General features: G+C 50.7%; 2 long non-coding RNA genes across 5 annotated transcripts; one reads left to right on the top strand and one right to left on the bottom strand.

The window, feature by feature from the left end:
* Positions 1 to 432: 432 nt before the first annotated feature.
* Positions 433 to 23380, top strand: LOC132592183 (uncharacterized). Of its 4 annotated transcripts, none has more exons than XR_015950128.1 (5): positions 433 to 2425; positions 2878 to 3025; positions 4218 to 4381; positions 20334 to 20449; positions 22730 to 23380. It is a non-coding gene; the product is annotated as an uncharacterized LOC132592183 (long non-coding RNA). The 4 variants fall into 4 exon arrangements; XR_015950129.1 differs by lacking the exon at positions 433 to 2425 and adding an exon at positions 21138 to 21461 and having other exon boundaries at positions 2432 to 3025; XR_015950130.1 differs by lacking the exon at positions 433 to 2425 and having other exon boundaries at positions 2432 to 3025; positions 20334 to 20377.
* On the bottom strand, positions 6423 to 7642 carry LOC148685565 (uncharacterized). The gene is made up of 2 exons (XR_015950131.1): positions 7032 to 7642; positions 6423 to 6663 (listed from the first exon to the last, which is right to left on the bottom strand). It is a non-coding gene; the product is annotated as an uncharacterized LOC148685565 (long non-coding RNA).
* Positions 23381 to 23766: the final 386 nt, after the last annotated feature.

Here is a 23766-nt window from a genome sequence, read left to right as displayed (position 1 = left end):
GCGCAGGCGGAGAAGCTCCCCCGCCCCCGCAGCCCGCAAATGCAAGGCGGCTGTAATTTAGTGGCCTCGCCCCTCTCGCCTAGAAAATGCCCATCTCCTTTCCTTTATTTGGTGATGGCGAAAACGGCTGGAAATGCAGCGGGCAAGCTTGGCAGGAGACATTACCTGGTTCTCCTAGACTGCCTTAGATCTTAAGGCGCTTGAGGGGGGTCTGGTTCTGTCCTGGCTTCCCTCTCAGAAACAGGCTTTCTCGGGGATTCCCGCCCCCACCCCCGCCAGAGATATTTTTGTCTTCTCTAATTTCTCCATAAAACTCCCGATGAGTGAATTAGGCGCTTATTAAAGTCTCCTTTTAATCAGCAGTAATGGGAGATTTCCTCCCCACCCCCACCCCCGGTTCTCTCTCTCTCTCCCTCCCTCCCTCCCTCCGTCCAAGGTTGGCTTGCCTTGGGGCCTTTTGCAAATGTTAGGATTTACAGTGATCACAGACAAAAACATTTATATAACCCCCTAACTATAATGCACCCATAAAAACGGGGACATAGGTGGAAAGTGCTGCGGCTCAGCGAAAACCCTGGCGCTTGCCCATTAAGTCCCTGGAAAGGGTAATTCCAGTAGAGGCAGGGCCAAAGTGAAATGATGAGAGCCTGCAATTCACAAAGCCCTACAGGAGAGGATTAGAAGGGGGAGCACTATATTCCCATCACCTCAAATCCATGAAAAAGGGGGAGCACTTCTCCCTCCCTCCCTCCCTCCCTCCCACCAAACAAACAACAATTCAGTTCCTAGAAGGCCAAGAGGGCAAGGAGTTTATCTGCAGACTCCCTAGCTAATGAGAAAGTACCCTGTTTCTCCAAAAATGAGACGTAGCTATAAAATAAGCCGTGGCAGGATTTTTAAGTATTCAAGGAATATAACCCATACCCTGAAAATAAGACATAGTGATAGGTGCAGCAGCAATGCCGGCTGCCGCAGAAGGAGGGAAAAAATAAGACATCCCCTGAAAATAAGCCATAGTGTGGTTTTTTTGAGGAAAAATAAATATAAGACGGTGTCTTATTTTTGGAGAAACACGGGTAGAATATTCCCTTTCTTTCTTTCTTTTTCTTTCTCTCTCTCTCTCTCTATCTTTCTATATTATAAATATTATATTGTATATATTTCCATGTTACGGCCATTGTTTCCATGTTACTGGCCAGCTCCCGCATGAAATTATTTCTGTCGATAGAATAAAGGCACCTGCGATGTTGTTATTAATTTTCTGGTGTTCTTTCCATGACTGTGACATTATTTTTTAAGTGTTATTGCCGATGTATATTATCTGAATAACTTACGAATACTTCAAACGGCGCATCGTTACTTTTAGCAATTTCTGTTTGCTGAATAAAGGCGTTTTCTCTCCCGAGAAACAAAATGATGGTGAGAGTTAACCTCCACACGACAATATATGTGTGGACACCACTATGCCACCCAGAATTTGGAAATGTGGCCGTCTCCTCATTCCTTGGTAACCAGGAGGATAGTAGCGATTTAATGCTGAGTTTGTCTGGACTCTGAAGGGAGAAGGGAGATTTTTTTAAAAAGCCAAAAGGGGCACCGGCTCTCCCCCCCTCTCTGACCCTAATCCTTCCGCTTTCAGGTGGGGAGTCAGCTTCAGCCAGGGGCTTGGGAGGGCGAATACCAAGGAAAGTTTCCTCGTTTGCAAGAGAACAGTTTCCATCTTTTTCCTAGGGGGGGGGAGGTGGTGTTGCTGTTCCCTTCTTTCCCTCACCGTTTAATACTTCTTTGTAAAATCTGAAAGCAGGTAATCCTCAAATCTGAAGTCTAATTAAAAAGTGTGTTGGTCCAAGTCACTCGACTTTGGCAGGAATTGCTAATGGTGTGTGCGTGTGCGTGCGTGCGTGTGAACGCAGGGATCGGAAGGAATCGGGAGGCGGAGGGGTGAGGGGAATTATTGAACAAGAGTCCCTGAAAGGGACAAATTAAGGGGAGGGGGAGGGGAAAAGGGAGAGGAGAACGAGGCGAATGAACGAACGAACAAACAAACAGGGGGGAAACCACACACACGCCCAAAGACCCCTCTGTGCAATTAAACAAATGCAGGATTTTAAAGTTATCTGAGACCATATTCCAATAAAAGTATAGCCGCTTCGGGAACCTTTTGGCTGGCGGAGCAGATCTAAATCCAAGATCAAAATGAATAATAACAATAATTGAAATGATGTAAAAAGAAAGGGGGGGAGAGGAGAAACTGAACATTTAAGGGCAACATTAAATAGGGCATATGAGAATTGTGAACGGCTCCAAAAGCTGAGCAGCCAGACCTTCTTAGAGAGAAAGAAGCGCCTTTCGTTGTATTCCTGTTCCGAACAAACACTCCCCAAAGTCCCCAGCCCAGCCCAAAGCTATGCGAAGGGAGCCCCAGGTGAGTAGCAGGGAGGAAAGGGAGCCTTGCGGGACGCAGGGAAGGGAGGAGGCACTCGGGTTCCTCCGCTCCCGGGTGGGAGATGGATGGGCTCACGAGGGAGGTCCATGCTGCAAAAGAAGGGGCAGGAGAGGCAGGAGCGAAAGGGGCTCCCCAGTCTTTGAACTGCGGCCTGGCCGGGGCTCTCCAGCATCGTCTCTCCTCCCGGCCCACCCAAGCTGCCTCCCCGGTTTCTCCGACCCCGAGGTTTGCAAGACGCCTCTCCCTAACCCACCCCTCACCGCTGGCCATTCTTTCCTCTGCCTGTGATCCTGACCTAATGGATTTCGCTGCAGCCCTTTCCACGCGGCGGCGAAGTTCAGGATTGCCTCTCTGCAAACTTTTCTCAATATAGCCGCCCTTGGATGCTGCTGAGGTGGTTAGTTTATTTTGGACACACACTTTTCCCTTAGAGAGAGAGAGAATAAACCTCCAACGATTTCTCTCTGCCCATCACCCCAAACTTCGACGTAGATCCCCAACTTTTCAGAAGATCGTGCGTCTTCTTCTGCTCAGAAGCAGCTCGTGTCACCTGCGCTAATCCTTCGCGTACATTTTCAGGTAAGACGGCGGTAGTTCGTGGGGAGGAAGCGGAGAAAAGTCCCGAATTGGATTAATTTCTGGAGTCCTGGTGCTGCTCTAACATTCAGTGCACAATCCAGTCAAAATGTGCGTGTATTTCACAGGGGGAGGGATGGGGGGGGGCGACCGAGGGGCCCACGACAGCTCAACTTTTGCCCGACCAGGCAAAAGCCCCAACCGACAAGAAGAGCTGCGACAGCCTTTCGCGGTAGGCCAATCCATCCTTTTGAATATATTAGTTAATAAAACGGATTAGCAGAGCTCCGGGGCGCTTGCCTGCCCTCTTCGCGCGCGTGTGTCTCTGTGTGGGGTTCAGAAAAGGACAAAGGAGAGGTATTTTAATATATACATAGATATATAATATATATATAGCAGTCCATGTAGGAGTTTTCTTTTGGGCCTAGGTGATAATGGTAACACTAACACTGCGCTAAAGCTCGAGGGGAACTAGTAAAGCAATCACGGCTTTGAAGGTTGGAAATCTCGTTTCTCCCACTTCTAGAATGGGCAGGATTTTTAAAAGGAGAGACGAAAGAGGCTCCAATCCAAGAGCTGCAGTCTTCCACACCGTGGAGTCAGGTTCCTTCTTGCCTTTGCTGTCTCCGCACAGGGGACCTCTCTCTCTCCCCCCCTCTCTCCCTCCCCCCCTCTCTCTCTCACACACACACCGCCACGCACACACCGCCACGCACACACCGCAGGACCGGGACGGGCCCCGCAAACCCACCAGGCTTACGCGGCACTTCTGCTTGTCCCCAAACCCGGGGGAAGAAGCTGCGTTTCTGTTCTGTTAATTTCACTGCGCTCCGGAGGCTTCCCCCCCCATACAAAAATATCTTCCATTTTTCATCCCTAAAGGAGCCTGGGTGTGTGTGTGTGTGTGTGTTCCCCAGACGTCAGTCTTGCCTCGGCTTCCTTTACTCCTTGCCATGCTTTCTAGGGCAAATTGCGGGGAGTTTGGAGAGGTAGGGAGCGGCGCGGTGGGTTGGGTTGGGGGTTAAAGAGAGGAAGAAGAAGAGAACTAGCAAGCTGCAAAGGTTGCTGTTGCGATTTGCTTTTTTTTGGTTCTGATTTAGCAAATCTACCCAAGCCAGCGTCCTCCTCGCCCGGCTGCTTTCTAAAAGAGACCAGCGGGGCGACAGGAGGTATTTCTCTCTCTCTCTCTTCCTAGCTCTCAGTCCTGGTTCGTGAGAAACAAAGCAAAGCCTAGGAAAACGGATGGTGCTCTAGCTGCTGCAGGAAGGGAGAGGAGGAAGGACGTCGAAAAGGCCTAAGAGTAAGAGGGACCTACCGGGCCGGCTCGGTTGGTGGAGGAAGCCTCTCCCCGGAAGAAGGGTAGGTGTTAGGGGTGGGTGGGGGTGAGAGGGGGATCCGGAGGGCGGGCAGTCGATGACCACCTGACCGACCCTTACTCTAAAGTCTGCGACCCCTCTTGGGAGAAGGTCTCACTAAAATCCGTGGGGCGGGTGTCGGCCTTGGGAAGGACGGAATCCCTGGCTTCGGGTGGAATAGAGAATGCCATTTCCAAAGGGTGTGTGTGTGTGTGTAAGGGGAATACACGTGTTTGCACGCGCGCGCACCTCGAGATTGCCTAGATGTGCACCATAGACGCCATTGTTTTAGGCCAATTTGTTAGGGTTCCTCCGCCACCTCCCCTCCCTGTGTGGTACTTGGCCCATTAATTAAGCCGATATTCGGATTTAGGCAAATTTTGTGTGTGTGCAACCAGTACGGAATTCAATGGCTTCGCAGCCTGATCCCGAACGGAAGTTCCCATCCCCTTCCGTAGGCTTTACTTCCGAGCAAGTGTACAAATTCATTACTGTGATTAATTCTGCCTCTCTTATTAAAAGGCAGCTCCGCTGTGTAGTGTGGAAGGGGCTGTCGAGGCCTCACAACCCACCCACCCGCTACATGCTGGTTCAAACCCCCATCGATTACCCTGAAAGTGGCATAGGAAACAGCCGGCTTAGGATCCAGTGGAACATTAGAACCAACGTGGTTGTTTAGGAATTTAGGATGAGGGAGTTGTGGCCAATAACAGGATACAAAGTGGCCTATCTGCCACAGAACTGCCTCATATTGTGTTTAATTTTGCAACTGTCTGGCGGAGAAGTTGTGGCAGACTCTGATTCTGCAAGTTTGAACTTCAGGAAGGAGTAAGAACGGGGGCGGGGGTGGGGGAGAGAGAGAGAGAGAGATAGGAGATTTCGAGCAGCCTGATCCCATTAGCTCCGTCCTTGGGTTGCAAATTTATACGGTCTAGGAGGTGAACAGATGGACTATCAATTTAATTCCATCTTCAACACCATCAGAGATTGATTTTCTACTCGCTTTTAATTTTGCTATAATTAATTAGATCATTACAACTGTTTTCTATTGATCTTCCTATTTAAACCTCAGATGCAAAGGGACTTGGGCAGATCTTTTAGAGACACAGAAGGGAAATGGAACAGAGGGGACTTCCAACGGGGGGAGGGAAGGGAGAAGAGGGAGGCTGCGTGCCATTTTCTACCGAGAATCATTGCGTGGGAGACTGGAAAATTGGCTGGGCCTTCTCTCCTATGTGGCAGGTGTGAAACACACGATTAATACACAGCAGTACACTTAACGCGTATTAAGTGTTTGATGTGCTCCTGACTGTATTTGATCAGTGATCATGCATCCTAAGGCCCGCATCGAACCAGAAAAGTTCATTCATTTTGAGGTTCCCCTACAAATCCCCTCCTTCGCAAACTCACATGCCATCGGTTATAGATTCCCTAACGCATATTGCATGTTTTAATTGGATGCATTTCATCTTCCTTATACTGCCGAATATGTTCACAGAATCTCTCTATAGAAGTGCTTCCTAGATTTAGAGAAACTTCGTTAGAATAACTAGCGAAAATATTTTTCTTTTAAAGGACTCCTGGTTTGTTTTCTTAAAATCCCGACTCAGTTGATTTGGTTCTGTTGAGTCCAGCAAGGACTTCAATGGCCCAGCACCAGCGACTCATGCCCCCCCACCTCACTCATAATTAGTCAATAAGTCCTTGAAGCCCCTCTGTGCCAGCTATTGCGAGACCAGAAACCCAGATTGTGAGCCCAGGCAGGGATCAGACTGAAGCAGTATTTGGAGATCGGTTTGTGAACCCTCAATCCATCTCCAAGGCACACTTTGAAGGGGCTCTTCAAGGATTTAATCCGGGTGTACACGAGGCAGCTATAGGGTGAGCTCCTCAGTTGCCAAAGCTCTTCTCACTTAGCCCCCCCCCACCGCCCCCCGACTCTTGCCCCATAAGGGCACGCCCTGCGCTCCCCCTGACAACTAGATCCACAACTGAGGGAGCGAAAGCACCTGCGCGGGACATTAACAGGAGGAGAGCGCCATGAATTAGCTTGTAGTTTTATTTTTGGCGGGCCCCACCACAGCAAGAGCGATGCCGGCTTAACCCAGGTTGGTCCCAAATCCAACACCTTCGACAATGGCTTAAATTTCCCCATTTGACACCAAAACTTTATTCCTTCCGTTCTAACGGACTTGTAGTCTGGAGCGCACGCCAATTTCAGCTGGGAGGGAAGTCGTGAGACGCACCAGGGGGATTTGAGTGGGGGCAAGCGAGGCAAAGCAGCCACTGGGGAGCAAAAAAGAAAAAAAAAGGTTAATTGGAGAAGAGCGGCGCCATAGGGAACCAACCAGGAAAGCGGAAGTTTCCAAAGGACAATTTCATTGGGTAAAAGTCCTGATTGCACTCGGGGGCCGCCGAAGGGAAGGCTCCGCAGTACCAGATTTCAGACGCGGCTCGCCGCACACCTGTGGGCTCCCTGGAGCCAAGCAAGTCTCTCTATATCTGATGGGGATGTTTCCTTCACCTGCTGCTGACACCGAGGTGCTGGTGGGGTGGGGAAAGAGCTCTGCCTGCCTGCCTGCCTTGTGAATATTCAGCGGGGCCCAGGGGCCCTAGCCAACCGCCTCTTTCCCCCCACCCCCTCCTGCCTTTACCTGCTCTCCCGCCGGAGCTGTGAGCCATGCCTGCCTTGCCTAATGGTGCGTCTCCTTGCCTGGGCCGCTTGGCTCAGCCCAGCAGATCGGCCGCGGCCTTTTCGCGTTCGCTGCTCCTCTGCCAAGCGCTTCACTGGGCCGTCCTGCCGGCTACCCCCACCCCACCCCACCGCCCCACTTTGGAGATCTGGGAGCAACCACCCAAAGCTAAACGGTTTAGATAACGAGAGAACGAGAAAGGGAGGGAAGGAGGAGAGGAAGAACGAAAGAGAGGGGAGGGAGAGAGGGGCTCCTCTATCCACCACCCCCCTTCCCGGGGAATTAAATAAATAAATAAATAAATAAATAAACCCTGGAAGAAGGAGACGCCTCGCCACAGATCCTCAACTAGCTTTAAAAAGGAGGGGAGAAAACTTGCCAGCACAAGCACACTTCGTCTCGCGTTCTTAAGATGACAAGAGGCGCTCCTCTGCGCTAGCCCTCGGGGCCCGGTCGCAAGTGGAGAGGGGCGAGGGCATGTACAGAGTGCCTGGGACCCCAAGAGGGTCGTTGCTGAGGCTTGGCGATGGGAACCTCATTTCCCTACCCTGCCTACTACTACTACTACTACTACTACTACTACTACTACTATTATTATTATTATTATTACCTCGCCCACATGGCTGGGTTTCCCCAGCCACTCTGGGCGGCCTCCAGCACATATAAAAACATATAAAAACACTACGGTACAAACTTCCCGATACAGGGCTACCTTCAAAGACGGTCTGGCTAACAGGCAACACCTTTGGATCGCTTCACCAGATATCCCTTAGGATAGTGGGGGATGGGGACCCTGTGGGTCATCTAGCCCAACCCTCCTGCTCCTTTTCAGGAAATCCAGAGTTGGAGAACCACCCTTCGTGTTTTCCCCACCCCCTCTCCCCGCGCGCAAAGAAACCCTAGATGGTTATCCAGCTTCTGCTTGGAAAACCTCCAAGGAGGGAGAGCCCAACACCAACCAAGCTTGGGTAATCAAGGCCTCCCCCTCCGTGGTCCAGCAGCTATCTGCAGGATGGCGGCGGGAGAGGGCGCTTCTCGCCGAGGATCGCTGCCAAAAATGCCTCGCAAGTCGAAGGGTTTTGGTGGGCATCATCAGTCCGCTATGCCGCCGCGGGTGGTGAGGCCCAGCTCCAGAGAGTAAGATGTCAAGCCACTTTGTCCCCAACGGAGAGTTAGGGGGGGGGGCGCTGCCATTGTTTAAAGATCTCAAGAACCACTTTAAGGGAGGGGGGGCACGGCAGCTAGAACCTTGCCCTGACTCGCCTCTAGACCCATTGCTCCCAATGATCAATCTGAAGAGCTGGCAACCACAGTCAGCCATCTAAGCTCTCCTCCCTCATCCGAAATGCCAAGATAAAACTAGGTCGGATTCAGACAAGATCTTGAACTCGGGTTCCCCACCCCCGTCGGCAGGGGTGCCAACTTGAATAAAATATTGGGGGGGGGCAGGTAAGCCCCGCTCCGCATAATCGATCACATGACGCGGTGCACGCACACCATTTGAATGGCAATGCGCATCAGCTCAAAGATTTTATCGGGGGGGCGGGGCGGCGTAAGACCCCTCGGCCCCAGGGAGTTGGCTCCTATGTACTTCGGAATCTCGCTAAGGAGAGAGTGTGGCCCATGGGCGTAGCCAAGGGGGGGAGGGGCTGCTGCCCCCCCCGCAAAATCAATAAAGATCCATAAATATACACAGCTAGCTGAGGTTCTCCCCACCCCAAAAGGCCTGCCCAGCCTAACAAAAAGCCTGGTTACGCCCATGGCGTGGCCCCCTTCGAGCCCCTGAGATTCTCCCTCCTTGCGGTCTCATGGCCGGCGCTCCGAAGCTTGTTTGTTCGACAAATCCTGTCTCCTCCTTCCCCAGTTCAGGATTGCGAGAGCAGGCGCGGCGCGGCGGCAGCAGATGCGCCCGGGAGCCCATTCTCCCTCGCCTTTCCCCCACTCCGCCTCCCCGCCCCCATTGATTGAAAGTCTCTCAACTCCAACAAGGTACCCTAGGAAAAATGAACCATTCGCTCATCGATTCTTCATTAAAATTACATTTCTGCATTTGCTAAATTGGTTTTAAAATGCTTCCCCTGTTATTATGGTCTTGTCAAAACCGACGCTGGGCTGGACAAACAGTGTTTTAAAAGCCGGGCGGGGGGTTCTTCCCGGAACTACGCGAGGAGCTCCTGGGAAAGAGGGGTGGGGGTGGAGGCCAGGTGGCCAACTTTGGGGGCGCGCGAGGAGGTGGAGGGACACCGAAGGGAAAGAGGTCGAGAGACACCTCCACTGCCACCATCCACCAACAAGCCAAATGGGGGGGGGGGCATTTGCTTCGAGTGGGCAGACGGGACGAAAACGTGGAATATATCCCAACCGCTTTGTTAATAATTGTAGGAATGTCCGTTTGTTGAGTGACCCATCGCCAACGGAACTTTTAAGCAAGCGCAGGCATGAGCTGCCCTCCTGACAATAGTGATATTCTCCCCTGGTTCTCTCCCCCCCCCTCCGAGTTTGTGGGCACATCTCTGCTAGGGAGAGGATTGGCAATATAAACACCCCCCTCCTCCCCAAGAGAGGTCCTTGGAGTCCGCAGCTAAGCGCCCAAGCCCACCTCGGAGCACACAAACCCCACCACTGCAGCGTGTCCCCCTCCCCATCTGGCACTCTCACTGGCGTGTATATGTGGGGAGAAAGAACCATGGCAGGGACAATTGGGTGGGTGGGTTCTTGGGGGGAGCGCTGCCTCTCGAAGCTGCTGTCTCTCTGGCGAAGAGCAGAGGAGCAGAAACGTCTTCCTGATGTGTTTATCCCCTAATCAGTTCATTAGTTATAAACAACATGACATTAGAAGTTAGGAAGCATTTGATATTAATTTTTATTTAACTAGTTGATGTTTAATCCGTCACGCCAGGCTGCCTAGGAGTTAGAGAGAGAGGGGGAGAGAGGGAGAGAGAAAAAAAACCCTGCCTGACACCAGCCAGTTAGACTTAGAACTTCATATGCCACCTTCGTGGTCTTGTGGTGGAGGGGGGGGCAAAGAGGGAGTGGGTCGAAGGAAAGAGGAAGGGGGAGGAGAAAGGGGGCAGAGGGAAACAGAAAGAAAGAGGCAAGGGGGGGGGAGAAGGAAGGCTAGAAACTGAAATGGAGGACACCCCCCCCCAAAAAAAAGTCTGAAAGAGGAGGAGGAGGAGGAGGAGGAGGAGGAGGAGGAGGAGGAGGAGGAGGAGGAGAAACAGAGAACGTGTAGGGCACGACCTCGATGGGATTCGTGGAAAGAGGTTGGGGAGACATTGCGTCCCATCCTGAGAAGACAGTCTCTCCAACTTCTGCGCCACCCTACAGCCTATGCAGGCTTACTCTGAAGTGGCGAGGAAATACGCCCGCAACCCAGTTAAACCAAGCGGGGCTCGCTTAGGATCGACCTGCGCGGTTCTGAACCCGATCCACAACTCAATTAACCCCGAGATTCATTTCAGCAGTCTTGGTTTTCAGCAGGATTTCTCCAGCTCCGACCTCGGTCTGCATAACTCTGTTGTGGATTGGTCCCTTTGGAGAACTTGGATTCTCCCAGAAAGCCAAGGTCGGGGGGCGGGAGGGGGGAGGAGCCCTGCGCGGCTTGGGTGGCTGGTTTGGCAAGCTCACTGAGCAGCGCAAACGCAGCGCCATCCCTCGTTCAGAGTCGCCGCTTGGAATTAATCCTGCGCGGGCTGCAGGAGCAAAGCACCTCGAAAGAGGTGGGTTATTTTGGTGGCTCACACCCCGCTCCTTCTGCGCTTCAGGCACTGCCTGTTCCTGATCCTATAAGCACCAGGTAGTGCGCACCCCTGACCAAAAAATTGCCCGGGATCAGCCGGAGATATAAAGCCAAGCAGGCAGAGGAGCGCCCCTGCTTCTGGAGATGGAATAAAAAGCGCCCGGCATCGGGTGTGAGCGCAAGAGAAAGCATCCAACTTCCTGGAAACTTTCAGGGGAGATAATACTCTTTATTATACAAATAGGAACTATTTCCTCCCAGCCCTCACACACGGGGCACTCCTGTAATTTCAACTGCAACGACGACGTAGAAAATTACTCCTCTTAATTGAAATGTTGAAACTTTAAAAAATATATAGATGAGATAGATATAGGCACAGAATGTCATTTTGGGTTGGTTTCCTGCGCGTTTTTGCACAGACGCATCTCTCCGGGGACCTCTTGCGATGCATCTCTCCCCGCCCCCTCTGCTCAACATAAAACATCGGCGATCTCTTTGAAATATATATCTGCTATTAATCACTCGCCCCATCTATCTGCAGTGTAAAGGAAATAGCTCACATTCCCAAGAAAATTGCCCGTTGTGCCTCGGTTAATAGTTAACTCCGGAGGAGAAAAGTTCCCAGGGAAATGAGGAACGCGAGAGAAGAGGGCGGGGGGCGGGGAATGAAAAGGTGAGCAGGCAGCGGCACTCCTTTAAAAAATGGGGTTTGATCCGCCATAGACAGCCCCGTCTTTTTTCTTCTTTCTGGGAGGAATCCGGGTCGATTTCCAACTTGTAACCCACAAGTTCCGAAAAGGGGACTATTGCGCGGGGTGTGGTTGGACGGGGGTACTGCCCTATAGGCTAAAGTCGGGAGGTAAACTTGGAGAGGGGGCCCGGAGGAGGCGAACTGAAGTCGGAGCAACAAGCCTGCTAGCCCGATCCGCAAACCATTAGGCCGGAGTGCCTAATCGCTGCGCTGGAAAGGAGGCGCCTCCAGCCTCAGGCAGACAACCCAATAACGGGCAAGGACCGGGAGTGCTTGGGCTTCTAGCCCCCTTTGTTGGCGGGAAGCCTCGAGCGCTCCATCGAGGCGGATTAGAGAACCTCCTGGAGGAGTCTGGATTAGTTTAGAACCGCTTTTATCGCCAACTCGGTGAAAAACCGGATCATCAAGGGTGGGGCTTACAGCCGGAGTGGCCACATTCAGGCTCGCTCTCTAGCGTGGTTAGAGTAGCACTCGGAGAGGGTGATGTAGAGTAGCACTTGGAGAGGGTGATGTAGATATACTTAAATTGTCTCACATGCCTGCGCACCGGGGCGTCTGCCCGCGCTTTGCACCCCCAGAGGCTCTCCGCCTGGAGCCCGCCTTCTCGCTTCAGGGGGGAGGCACTGGGCGAGAGGGTCTTTTCCGCAGTGGCGCCCTCTCTCCCCAAATCTCCCTTTTCGCGCTTTTGATTTTCCCGTGCTTATGAATTCGGGTTTGAGTGAGCTGTCTGAGTGCTTTTTAGCCCTGCTTTATAATTATCTTATTCTTATCCTGTCGCATTTGCCGCTTTCAAAATTTTGGTCGGTTTTTGAGAGCGTTCTGGTGAAATGAAAACTTTGAACAAGAGCGAGCGCAGAGCGAATAAAGTTTAGCATAAAAGCAAGTATGAGGATGCATCCCACCCGCTAGTCAAGATCCGGTCTCGGGACCAGGCGGGGAAGGAAAAGCTCAAGGATCCTGCACTGCTAGGGGTTGGACTAGATGATCCTCAGGATCCCTTCCAACTTAACAATTCTATGATGATGATCTGGTCCCCGCACATTTGAGAACTGCGTCAATTTCCAGCGCTCCCTGGTCTTCCTTCTTCCCTTCCTGACCGCCCGTGATCTAAACGTGTGTTCAGAAGTGTCGCTCATTGTTTATTGTTTATATTTCACTAATGTGGCGAAGCAAGCAAGAAAGGGCGAGAGTTGAATCCTGAGCAACTTGAATTCAAAGCCCGCCTTTTAAGGGTGCCAGAGTCGGAGAGAGCCGCGGGATGGGAGATGGTCCAGTTAACCAGAAAGGAAACGGAGGGCAGAGAGAGAGAGAGAGAGAGAGAGAGAGAGAGAGAGAGAGAGAGAGAGAGAGAGAGAGAGAGAGAGAAGGAAGGGGCTTGCTCGACAGCAAGCAGGAAGATGAGGACGGCAACTTAATAAACATTAACCAAACTTTTTAAAAGCGCAAATCTGTACCACGAATGAGAAAATCAGAGGGCTCGTGTGGGTTGCCAAAAGGGAGAGAGACAAAGGCTTCGGTTCCATTTTCCGTTCTTTTTTCTTTCTTCGCGTCGCCACCAGGAATTGAAAATCACAATTATTCTTGTTCTTCCACAGAATTTATAGTGTGAAGAAGACAAGAGCGCTTCACGGTCCTTACGAGAACCTTGCGCGACAGGTCACTGGTAACAGCAGATTTTAAGAGGGGTCGGTGGGCTGAAAACCAGCTGACCCTTTAAGGGAGACTTGGCCAGGAAGGCTCTGGAGGGGCAGAATTGTGGTGGGTGATAAATCGGAGCTGCCCCCCTCTCCCCGGGAAAGGGGCTCCCGTTCTGGCAGCCGCCTTTCTTACTGCCTTCCTGCACAACGCAGGCGGTTTCCCCCAAATAAATTATCTCTACTGGAGAGAAATGGTCAGTCAAATTAAAAGACCATCCCAGGCAATGAGCATTGAAAAGGATTTATGCGCCTTGCAATCCTGAACATGTCTCCTCCTTAATGGTAAATCCCAACGAGTCCAAGGGGACTTAACTTACTTGGGACTGCAGTCTTAATCTGCCAATGATTCATTATCAGCACATTTACTTTGGAGTAAATCTAACCGAGCCTTATTGGAACTCAGAAAACCTGTGGCGTTGTCAAGTTGTTTATTATTATTATTATTATTATTATTATTATTATTATTATTATTATGCCACCCCAGAGGGCGGTTACAACATAAAAACACAATATAAAAATACAAAACACATAATAAAGAAAAAACACCCCCCCAACAATACTCTTCTGAGATTAACATATCCAATCAAACATGTTTTTTGTGTTCATATCTTTATTGATATGCTACCTCTTTTGAGGCATGGTTCACTCAAGGTGCCTCACAATATCATGAAAGCACCACAAGTGTGTGTGTGTGTGTGTGTGTGTGTGTGTGTGTGTGTGTCTGTGTGTCTGTGCCCGCGCGTGCGCACAAAATCAAATCTGAAAAAGGCAGCAAAAGTAGCAGTCATTTAAAAGACCAATTGGACAAGAAAAAGCTGTAGTTAGGAAAAGGCGCGTTTTAATTTAATATTTTAAAAGGTGGTGTGCTTTTAAAAAAACTACATTCGAAAATCTGCAACATAGCGGTCATCTGCGCCCCTGAAAGCAGAGCTCTCCATAGTCTAGGGCCCACCACAAAAAGGGACCTGACTCTTGCCAGTTGCAGTCTCAATGCTTGGGCAGGTTGTAAACGTGGAATCATTGAATTCAAGTTAAAACTCATTCGTCTCAGTTTTAGATTTAATATTTAACTCAAATCCCACTTTTCTCTGGGTTTTCAACTTTCTGAACTTCTAAAAAAAAAAGGACAGAGCACCTCAGGATGGCAGCAAAGCTGTGTAAAAGTGAAAGCGGCTTAGAACAGTTCTGGGTGTGTATTGGAACTGAAATTGAGTTAACACCACTGTAACTAACTTAAATATGTCTATGTGGACTTATGGCCCATAGTATTCAGCAGGAGCAAGAGAACTGAGAATCGTTGGCCTCTATCCGTTTATTCGATTGGAATCGAGCTGCTTCTGTCATAGACCTGCTGCGCTCACAAGCGTTTACACCAGGCATCCCCAAACTTCGGTCCTCCTGATGTTTTGGACTACAATTCCCATCTTCCCCGACCACTGGTCCTGTTAGCTAGGGATCATGGGAGTTGTAGGCCAAAACATCTGGAGGGCTGTAGTTTGGGGATGCCTGGTTTACACCGTTCCCTCTTGAAAATAACTCTAATATCAATTCCAACAAGAACCGCACTATCTGCCCCTGTTCCCTGCTCCCATTTCAGAGTCCGCAGTGCGGAATAGACTCCTTCCCTCACCTACAAGCAGACCCTCAATATGTGGGGAATAAATATTAGCCTATGAAAGACCTTGAGGTGTGCTCAGGGGTAGCAGGACAGCGCTGAGAAGTCTTCAGGAGAAACTCTAAAGAACTTTCAACTCGACTATTCCGAGTGAATTGGGTTTGCTGATTCAAAACCTCAGCCTCCAGATAGAAATTATCCTGGGTGGATCTGTGGCCAAGCAATTCCCTCACCCTCGCGTGGTGACACTGGCTCTGGGTGCTTCCACAAAAGGTGGGCGCCCATCACCCGGACAGGTGCCAGAGCTTCTCCCACGATCTGCTTGCGTGGTCCCCGAGATGCCGCAGGATGCGTGCGTGATTTTTCCACACACCACCACGGTCTCACAGAGACTATCAGTTCCGACTTCTTCCGCTTTCCCCTTCCGCTACTTCTGCGGGACTGAGGTGGTTCTCCTCTCGCATAGGGAGGGGGTCTTCCTAGAAGTGGGCAGGGCTCGTATTACTACTTCCACCACTGCCATCATAGGAGCCTCCTCCTAGAGGCCGAGGTCCCTGTGGCCCACACCTATGGACTTAGCCAGTATTTGGGGGGGCAGGCTTTATGTTAGGGGGCAGAACTGAGTTATCTGAGACGCAATTGGTCAGTTAGTTAAGTATTTTTATTTTTTTTAGTTGATTTTTTTTGAGGGGGCAGCTGCCCTCTGCACCTCCTGGCTACGTCCATGCCCCCACCCACTAAAATGTTTTTTTGGGGGGGTGCTTCCTCCAAGTTCATTCAAATGGTGTACGTGGGCCGTGTCCTGTGAACAATTACGCGGGGCGTAATTTACCTGTCCTCCCCCAATATTTTATTCAAGTTGGCACCTTTGACTACCGTATATGTTACATGGGCAGAGCTCTCTTATTATTACTGTTATTCTTTTCCCATCACCACTACGTAGGCTGTGTTTAGATATCGCCCAGCCCTTTCAGAAGTCCTGCTTAGGCTCAAAAAGGGCACTGCCTTCTTCCTTCGTGGTTCTGACCCGCGGAGGTTGCGGGGACAGAAGCGACCTCCCTCGCTCTTCTCTCTCCAGCTTCTATTTCCCTGCTGGGCTTCTGCATCTCACTCTCTTCTCCCATAGGGCCCCTTCAGCCTGAAAACAGATCTCGCAGAGACGAAGCGCCGTCGGGTTGTTGTCCTAGACTCGAGCCAGTGATGAGGCGGCAGGCGAACCCCCATGATCCCTCCCTCCAGTTCTCTTTCACTTTCTGTCTGGATGTGAGAACAGGAAACGGACCTGGGATTTCGCCCCCCCCCCCAGCCCAGCCGAGATCTGCCCCCGGGCCACGATTCAGAATGCCCGTGTTCACTCTGCGCCCCAAATCCCTCTTCCAAGGAGATAGCGCCTCCCCTTTCTCTCCCTCCTCCTCCTGGGCACGAAAGAAACTTAGTTTAGTTTCCCTTCCTTCCTTTTCTAAACGGAGAATTGCTGGGGTTCATTTGCTCTTATTTATCCTCGCAAATCCTTTCAATCTTAGATCCCTGTATTGGATGGGGACGCGGACGCGGCCGGCATTACGCACCAGCGAGTGGAAATTATTTTGTACACACTCAATGACATGATCTTCCTTCTTGCTTTTTTTTTATATAGTTCAGGGCCTGGCCTAAATTAAAGGGTTGATCTGCTTTTCGACTGGTTCCTAACCCAGCATAAAGGGACAGGAATCAGGATGGCTCTCCCTGAAAGTCTCTGTCTGTCTGTCTGTCTGTCTGTCTGTCTGTCTGTCTGTCTGTCTGTCTGTCTGTCTGTCTGTCTTCTTGTGGCTTTCCTAGGTAGATCAGGCCGAAATCCATCTGAAAGTCCAGCGACTCCTGCCCTTCAAATCCGTGAGGGATCAGAAGTGTTGCTGCTTCCGCCAGGATTATAAAAGACCCTTCCGATTCCTGGCAAAGGCAGGAGAAGCCCGCTGCAGTTTTAGTGCAATTTGAAAATCTTCAAGATGTTATTTGAAGCAGGTGCCCACCTTGGGAGAACTGCTAAAGTTTGACAGAAAAAAGAAATATTGAGTGACCTCACTGGGAGTACCCTCGCTGAAATTAATGTACCCAAATTAGCAAAGTTCATTAATTTCAATGGGTCTACTTTGAGTAAAATTTAGGTGACTGCCACCCATTGAGTGCATCAACATTGATTCTGCTTCCCCGCCGCTCTCTTCGCTGCTGTTGTCGTGAGATTATTTTGGTCTGGTCAAAATCCGCTTCCTCACCCCCCACCCCAGCCCCACAGGACGATGACTCCGGGGTTGACAACAGGATGTATTGGCAACCGAGCTCCCCCGCCCCTCTTAACAATTTCTTGCGGGAGTCTGTCTCTCACGAAGTTCAACAGGACTTTCCCCCTAATAAGTGCGCAGACTTTGTGCGCAAAGGCGCAGCGGATCCGTTCGGTCGATTTGCAAGCGAGGAAACTGAGTCCTCAGGGACAGGAGCCTCGCATCCCTCCTCCGAGAGAGAGGAGAGCTGGAAGGAGCTGTCTGGCCGGCTGGCGGCTCGCCAAAGTCCGGCTCAAACCTTTGCGGGCAAGAGGATCAGTTGTGGAATCCAGGCCGGGGAGCAGGAGAGGAGGAGGAGGAGGAGGTGGAGGAAGCCTAAACGGCTTCCGGATCCTTTTAAACTCTCCGAGCCAGTTGAAAAGCGCCAGGCGCGCCCAGGGAACCTAACCATGAGCCCCTCCCGGAATTGAAAAGTGAATGTTCCAGGGCTGTGGGAGAAGAATTATTGGAGGCTAAGGTTCGCCCTATTTCTTTGAAGAATCGGAGCAGGGCGGCGGGCTCCTCTTCTTCAACTCTCCAGTCCCGAAAAACGCCCGCACTCATTTTTTATTTTATTTTTGGCAAAGGGGCCAAGTGGTGGCTGCTCCATCACGCCGGTACGTTTATGTAAGAGATGGGTTACCCATTCCTCCTTACAACCCATTCTGAAAACGCTAGGAACCTCTCTCTCGCAGAAAATGCAAGGAAAGGGCCAGGAAAAACCCCTCGGTTCCAGCCCCCGTTTCCTTCCTTTTTGCGTGTGCAACAAATGGGGGTGGTCCGACTTCGTTTCTGTGGCCAAAACTGCCTGCACGCCCAGTAAAGCCTTGTGACAATCCTGTAATCTCAGCGACCGACTCTATAGCAGAAAAGGGGATTAAAAACAATCCGTGCCAAAGTCCCCCTTCTTATTTCAACGCCGGGACGTGCTGCAAACGCCTGTCAACCTGCAAACGGCGATATCCCCCGTACATTTAGGCCTCTGGCTGAACATAGGAAGCAAAGGTGTTAAGAGAGTCAAGATCAGGTCCGATTTTAGGCTTGTGTACTCGGAAGGGCGTCCCCAACGGGTAGGTGTGGATCAGCTGTTAGCCCCAATGCCTTTAAGATCAGGCGGTTGCGATTCCACACCACATACCTTCATTCAGGTTTGGCACCTGTCTAAAAAGCAGAGACACACACAAACATCACACGATCGCCTGTTTGCATACCGGTACTAGTCAGGCTCTGTGGCTATTTAGCAGCTTTTCTGGGCAGGCGTGCAATGCTCCCTCCATCCACCCTAATATGCCCTCTGGTGAGCAGAGGTGAGCCATTCACTCTCGCTTGCATTTTTTGCGTGGAAACCGCCTTGCGCCGTCGTTTCTTGCTCGGCTTTTGCCCTTAAGGAAGTTGCACCTCGGCTCACCTTCTTTTCAGGCTCTCCAGGGAACCTTTCACCGACCAAAACTGACTCTAGTTCCCAAGCGGCCGAGCCACAACCATCCCTAAAAGACTCTTTGCTGTCCGACAGACTGAAGCAGTTCGGGCAGGTTCCTTCAGACTCCTTGGGGCGGGCCTGTCTTCCCACTCTGTCTGTACCTTCCCGATCGACCCTCTTTCCCGTCTAATTCCCATCGCTTCCCTCTCTGACCTGCCTTGTCATTTCAGACGTTTGCACAGCGCCTAGTGGTTTGGCGCACAAGAACCCAGAGTCAACGACCCCCAGCCCCGGCCGCTTCGCCTAAAGTTGGTTGCAAATCCAGAACGGCTTTCTCATCGCAGCCCCAGAGCCCCCCCTGCCCCAGTTTCCTTTTGAGGACTGTTTTCTTCACAGCCAAGTATTAATTTGGCAGGCGCCACGTCGATTCTCCAAAGGCTCCGAGCCTGAGGGCCACTTGCGAGGAAGTTAAGTCTTACAGCACCCAGGAAACACTTCGCTTCCGAGTCGGCGCGTTTAGGGCGCGGTTGCAAAAAGGAGGAAGGCCGGGCGAGGTTTCGCTTGACACCCTGTGCCTGCGCGCGCACTTGTGCGCGTGGATTTGTGTTGGCCTCGTTCAGACGTGGTGCGGGCGAGGAAAATAAAAATAAAAAGCGATTGAGTCCCCACTCCTCCCACCCCATCGCTTTGTGAACCTGGATGCAAACCGATTTATGCTTCGGATGAGAGATGGCCCTAACCCGAGGTGAATTCACAGCCAAGCTTGAAGCGCTACTAGTCGGTCGGTTTGGCTTCGCCCGCCGTGCGGTCAGTGGTGGTCTGAAAGGCACAGCGGCGAGCCCCCCCCCCACCCCCAATCAGGGGTGTTAAACAGGCAGCGGAAGGCAGTCTAGAGAGAAGTCCCAGTTCGCTTTCCGCGGGACAGATTTGTGTTGCTGAAAGGGTCCCCACCCAACTGAAGTCGCCTCCCCCCCCCACTCCCGCGTCAGATAGGTATTTTAAGAATTTGGAGGCGTGTAAACGTTTCCTCCCCATCCTACGGCGGCACCTTCTAAAACCCGTGGCTTTTAAATAAGTTCAAGGGAGGGGGAAATGTTACGGGTTAATCTGCGCCCCCCCTTTCCTTTTTGTTTCAAATGTCCAAACTGAAGCTCCAGAGGCGATTCCGATCCAATAACAGTCTTAGCGCTCGGGATTTACTTCCAGGGGTAAGATGTGCGAGCTCTATTAATAATCATAAAAATCCTGCTAACCCTCTTTTTAAAATTAATAACTCTGTAATTATAATAATTTTATGTGCTTTTTTTATAAGAAGAGGTTAATGTTGTCACAGTGTGGGGACAGGAAGGGGGAAGTCAAGCGCGATACCGCTGCTTAAACTGACACCTTCCTATTTTATTAGGAGACATTATTATTATTAGACATCTGCAGGTAGAGAATTAAAATTAAAATCGCTTTCAACAATTCAATACACTTTTTATCAGCCATCTATCTGAAAATCAGGAACATTCATCATCGGAGGCATTTTCCCTGAAAACAAGAACCCATTCAAATTTTATACAAATTATCATATTTATCATAGTCTGAAAATCTGGAGTAACGTCTCCACAAACTGTCTGCCAACTCCCTGGGGAACTGAATCGCACTTCGGAGCAGCTAAAAGAGATTCTCTCTCTCTCTCTCTCTCGCTCTTCCGCCCTCCTCCTCTCTCCCTTAACCCCTTTTCTGATTCCCGATACAGAAACGGGAGATGAAGATGAAGAGGAGGAGGACACGGAAATAATAGTATGGAAAAAATAGATTTCTCTTTCCCCGTCACACATATACACAAAGAGGCAGCCACACTTCGCCAGATAAGTAGGTTTCCTCTGACGCAAAGGTTATAGTCGGTCAGGCTGGTACGCTGCATGCTTGAATTCGAGGCACTAAGTCCCAGCTTATTGTTTTCGGAACCATTTCCCAGGTGCCAACGTAGCTTACTTTCAAGTAACCGTTTAGTGCTGGCCAATATGCTCCCCCTCTAAGCTCATGCGCAGTAGTAAACCCTGAGAACTGAAGGCAAAGTCCTCTCCCATCTCCCGTCTCCAATTACCTTCTTATTTGGGCGACTTGAAATGGGAAGGTAGATCTGAAACAAATTATACAGTTTTCACATCCCAGCATGTTCTGCGAGGAATCGGGGGATAAAGGAAGGCTTCCTGCCACAAATTTGCAGGCTAGGACTAAGCAAGGTCTCTCTCTCCACGGCCCCCACTCCCCCTGCAACAATGGGATCATTCATTGAAAGTGAAGCTGGACAATGGATGGGGTTGCTAAGTTTTTATCCCCCGAGTGTGTGTGTGAATAACAGTTGAGCAGACTGAATTTTTGGAGAGAGTTTAAGAATAGCATACACCGACCAGGCAAGTCTCTCTCTCGAAGGAAGGGAGGGACGGTAGAATTGCACTGCACACCACATAATTGCCTTGGTTTTCCACTTTGGAATGAATTGAGTGTCAATCCAAAATACACACATCTCCTTTCCCATCCCATGGCTCGTATGTAGATCGACACACATGTAGCTAGATCGTGCTCATCTGCGCTGGAAGAGTTCTCTGTAGCTATCCCGGGACCTCAGTTTGCTACTCCAACTTTGACTGGCAGTGCTTGGGAAAGCGCCAAGTGCGCTACTTTGAATTCACCCACTTAGCCATCCGCAAAGGGGCACCAAAGGCAGTGAATCTTAGAGGCAGCGACATCGACACGCGTCAATGGCAGGAAAACTGGAGTCCACCCGCTGCAGGCTCCTTCAAGAGGTCCCCTGATGAGCCTCGCAGCCAACCAACGCGTGTGAGTCCAGAAAGGAAACTCCACGGTTCCATCACCCAGGGTATGGAAAATGTGAACGTGTGAACGGGACTATGTACCCGTGCAAACGCGAGCTCATTAAGATGCTTGCAAATCGCGTCTGCTTTCTTCTTGGGCAGGCCCTGGAGAGCAGAAGTCCACATGTCAGCATCGGACTTCTGCTCACCCCACCCATTTTTCAGGATCACACTTCCAAGAGGCTGACGGAGGAAGAAGGCTCGCTGGCTTCTCTGACTTGCTTCGTACAATGCACAAAACACACACTATTCTCTAGTCTTGCCAGCGTTCGGCTGGAACCCAATTTTGGCCTCTCATGAAGGAGGATTCTGCGCAGGTTCAAAGCCTGCATCTGTTACTAAAGCAACAGAAGGTGATAGATAGTGAGCGATCTGACTTTATGGCCTTTTCCACCCTCTCTTCACAACATGACCAGCTCCCTGTTGGAACCAGGGTTCTCCTCCCGTCCAGGCCCGTCTCATTTATCCCAGCAAGTCATCCCAGGCCGGGAAACTGGACTTTTTAAAAAAATGCAAGTGAACGAGGAGAACAACAGAAAACAGCAGTGTGTGGGGGGTTGTCTCTTGTAACTTATGCATCCTCTCTAGGCCAAGTGAAAAGGAAATGAGTGGGGCTGGTGATGGAAACTTTCCAGAAGCTTCCCAGTCACCTTTTTATCTCCCACCGTAGGAGCCAACTCCTGTGTGCTGAGGTCCCTTCGTCCCCCTATAAAATATTTGAGGGGACCTGCCGCCCCAAAATTGACGGGCATTTTCATTCAAATAGCGTGTGCCTTGTGATCGATTATGAGGGGCTGGGCTCACCTGCCGCCCCAATATTTTATTCAAGTTGACACGCCCCTGATCCCCACAATTTCACGCTACATTGGGGGCACCTGCTGCGGGTTGTGCGCTTTTCCTCCACGTCACTGTGATGAGAGGCGCGCGTCCTTCTCTATGATGGGAGAAGTTGGGGATTCTTCTTCTTCTTCTTCTTCTTCTTCTTCTTCTTCTTCTTCTTCTTCTTCTTCTTCTTCTTCTTCTTCTTCTTCTTCTTCTTCTTCTTCTTCTTCTTCTTTTAAAAAAAACATATTTTCTTTCCTTTTCTCTTTTAACAAAGAGTCTCTGGACCTGTCCAGTAGGAATCCCCATTTGGGGCCTTTTTACACTGGGAAGGCCAGAGAGATCTGCGGAACTCCCTGCCCATTGATGTACTACTTTCACCTCGCTTTGAAAAGCAATTTTGCTCTCCTCCAGAGCCGTTCTCAGCCTCCCGTTTTGTTTTTATCCCCAGAATTGCCGGACTTTATGGTGCTGCTGCTAAGGAAATCTGTCTGATCTTCGGCGAGAGGGAGGTGTTCGGCCGCAGGGGGACCCTCAGAGCACTCCCGATTTTTCTGGATTCCGAATGTCCTCGCGACCCTACGCTCCACAACTCCGCGCCGCCTTCCTTTGATCTGGAACCCTCCCGGCGCCTCCCTGGTCAAAGTTAGAGACCTGCGTTCCATCCTCAGGCGCCGCACCGCGGAGGGAGCCCCACAGCCGAGCGTCTCTCCCGGCCTCCTCCCCACGTGCCGGGTGGCCCTCGGACTTCACACCCTTCAGGCAGGAGCAGCGGCCGCTTCGTCCCCGCAAAAAAGTAGTTCCAGCACAATGTTTGTTAACTAGGTTATCTAGGCCGTAGAAGATTTTAATGTTGAATTTTATAGCTTTACCACGCTCTACCGTCCTTGTGAATATTGTAATATTGCATTTTTTACAAGTTACTCTTCTGTTAATGTTCCAGCTAGTAACTTTTATAATCCTCCTCAATGAAATTTTTTTGTATTCTTCCGCACCGTTAACCTCAATGGCGGCACCTCAGCCCCTGGCAGGAGGCAGAGAGATGAAATGAATTCCTCTTTAATCAGAAATAATAATAATAATAAAAACACACACAAGGCTCCCTCTGCCTCTTTTATTTCAGCTTCGCTTGGAAACGGGGTGGGGTGGGGGAGGGGATGAGGAATCCCCCCAGTTCCCCCCCTTCAGGGATGGGGGAGAGAGAAAGAAAGAAAGTGGGTGGATGTCTCTCCGTCAATTTCTATGCCCGTATTTCTTATGCAGTCTATCAGCAATGCCTCCGTTGACTGTGAATGGGAGAGAGAGAGAGAGAGATTCCCTCCACCCCTTGAGCACCTTGCTTTGTATCTGCTGGGTGCATGATGAGTCTGCAGGCCCCAATCCCCCCCTCCCCATCGAGGTGCCTCTCATTATCCCTTCTGTGAACCACTGGAGGCAGCCTCTGAATGCCTACCTTGAGGACTGAACTGGCCACTATATGCTGCAGGC

The sequence above is a fragment of the Zootoca vivipara genome, chromosome 5, assembly GCF_965207765.1.
Source record: "Zootoca vivipara chromosome 5, rZooViv2.hap1.1, whole genome shotgun sequence".
Lineage (NCBI taxonomy): Eukaryota > Metazoa > Chordata > Lepidosauria > Squamata > Lacertidae > Zootoca > Zootoca vivipara.
This window is presented reverse-complemented; position numbering and strand designations above follow the sequence as displayed.